The sequence below is a fragment of the Triticum dicoccoides genome, chromosome 2A (genome assembly GCF_002162155.2).
Source record: "Triticum dicoccoides isolate Atlit2015 ecotype Zavitan chromosome 2A, WEW_v2.0, whole genome shotgun sequence".
In the NCBI taxonomy this organism is placed as follows: domain Eukaryota; kingdom Viridiplantae; phylum Streptophyta; class Magnoliopsida; order Poales; family Poaceae; genus Triticum; species Triticum dicoccoides.
Window position 1 is genome coordinate 646264198 of NC_041382.1, and position 2717 is coordinate 646266914.

Below are 2717 nucleotides of genomic sequence, written 5' to 3' on the forward strand. Positions count from 1 at the left end.
TAAGCTAAGAGTCTACCTGGTTAAAAAAAATCCTAGGAAGTTTGTCTTCTAGAATTTATTGTTCATCTTTGTTGACGGGGTTATACCTAAGGAGTAGGCCCAAGTATACATATGGGCCCAGCCTAAGGCCCAAGCCAATCAAGATTACGGTCTAAAATGCAATGCTAAGGGGCTAATACCCAACCCATTGGAGCTGCAACCCAACAGTCGGTCACAAGGAAGGCAAGAGCAGTTGGATGACGCACAGTCGGTTGCGTCCTAGGATACCATGATTACCACGATGCAATCAATATTGTCTTACTCAATAGTGGAGTAATCTAATTAAATATGACAGTTACTAGTAGTAATAGCCACAAACACAAAAAGTCGGTCATGTCAATGACTAGCATTAATACCAACCCGTTATGACACCCCTACTAGCGCACTATAAAAGCCAGGATGAGGGTGCCGAGCAGAGGGTTGAAGTCCCTCATATTATACCTTACGCCAAGAGCAAAGAGCACCGCGAACGGGGGTAGGTATTACCTCCACCGAAGAGGGCCTAAACCTGTAGAAATCCTTGAGCGTACTCCCATCTGTACTGCTTGATAGATATAATTGCTTCTACACCACCCCCTAGTATTGTCATGATTATATCCACGACAATTGGCGCCCACCTTGGGGCAAGCATCTAACGACATCATGGTACATATGGTTCCTTAATTGACTCCTGCCGACAGCATCCGTTTGGGCATTCTCGAGTCCGCCATTGATGGCTCAGCATGGCATCCCGGTGCCTTGCTGAGCAATGCTGACCTTCCGACATGTGAGAGTATCCATTATTGGGACAGTGGCTCGGGCATTTTGAGCCTTCAGCTGCCGGCTTCACAACAGCCAACCGGACTGGCGCCTCGACACTGCCGAAAGCGCTTGGGAAAGCCTCATCCACAACTTCATCCTTCTACGAGCCACCGGCTCATTGGGATGATGGATACTGATTCCTTGTTCCTCTACTGGAGTCCGACTCCGGGGAGGAAGAGAGTTGCGGGACTCAGGGATATGTGATGGCAGCTGGAACTACGTCAATATTTCCCCGGAGAGGGAGGGATGATGTAGCACAACGACGGTAGAGTATTTCCCTCAGGTATGAAACCAAGGTATCGAACCAGTAGGAGAACCAAGCAACACAACGTAAACAGCCCCTGCACACAAATAACAACACCTCGCAACCCGACGTGTTAAAGGGGTTGCCAATCCCTTTCGGGGTACAGCGCCAGAAATTGCGTGTTGACGGGAGAAAGTTGTAATAGATTGGATAATAGATCGCAAATAAAATAAAGTGCAGCAAAGTATTTTTGGATTTTTGGTTTAATAGATCTGAATAAAAATGCAAGGAAAAAGTAGATCGCAAAGGCAAATATATGAGAAATAAGACCCGGGGGGCGTAGGTTTCACTAGTGGCTTCTCTCGAGAAAAATAGCAAATGATGGGTAAACAAATTACTATTGGGCAATTGATAGAACTTCAAATAATTATGACGATATCCAGGCAATGATCATTACATAGGCATCACATCCAAGATTAGTAGACTGACTCCTGCCTGCATCTACTACCATTACTCCACAAATCAACCCTATCCAGCATGCACCTAGTGTGTTAAGTTCATGGAAAAATGGAGTAATGCAATAAGAACGATGACATGATATAGATAAGATCCGTTTATCTATATGGCGGTAGATATAGATCTCGTCTTTTTTATCCTTAGTAGCAATGATACATATGTGTCGGTTCCCTTTCTGTCACTGGGATCAAGCACCATAAGATCGAACCCACTACCAGGCACCTCTTCCCATTGCAAGATAAATAGATCGAGTTGGCCAGATAAAACCCAAATATCGGAGAAGAAATATGAGGCTACAAGAGATCATGCATAAAAGAGATCAAATAAACTCAAATATTTTCATGGATATAAAAACGTAGATCTAATCATGAACTCGAAGTTCATCGATCCCAACAAACACACCGCAAAAGAGTTACATCATATGGATCTCCAAGAGACCATTGTATTGAGAATCAAGAGAGAGAGAGAGATGACGCCATCTAGCTACTAACTACGGACCCGAAGGTCTACAAAGAACTACTCACGCATCATCGGAGAGGCACCAATGAAAGTGGTGAACCCCTCCGTGATGGTATCTAGATTGGATCTGGTGTTTCTGGACTCTGTGGCGGCTGGATGAATATTTCGTCGACTCCCCTAGGGTTTTGCGAATATTTGGGTATTTATAGAGAAAAGAGGCGGTCCGGGGGGCACCTGAGGTGGGCACAACCCACCAGGGCGCGCTAGGAGGCACCCCCAGGAGGCACCTGGCGCGCCCCGGTGGGTTGTGCCCCCCTCGGGGCACCCCCCAGGTGCAACCAAGGCCCATATGCTTCCTTTTGGCCCATAATCATCGTACAGTTTCGTGCCATTTGGACTCCGTTTGATATTGATTTCTTGCGATGTAAAAAACATGAAAAAAAACAGGAACTGGCACTGGGCACTATGTCAATAGGTTAGTACCAAAAAATGATATAAAATGACTATAAAATGATTATAAAGCATCCAAGATTGATAATAAAATAGTATGGAACAATCAAATTATAGATACGTTGGAGACGTATCAACATCCCCAAGCTTAACTCCTACTCATCCTTGAGTAGGTAAGTGATAAAAACAGAATTTTTGATGTGGAGTG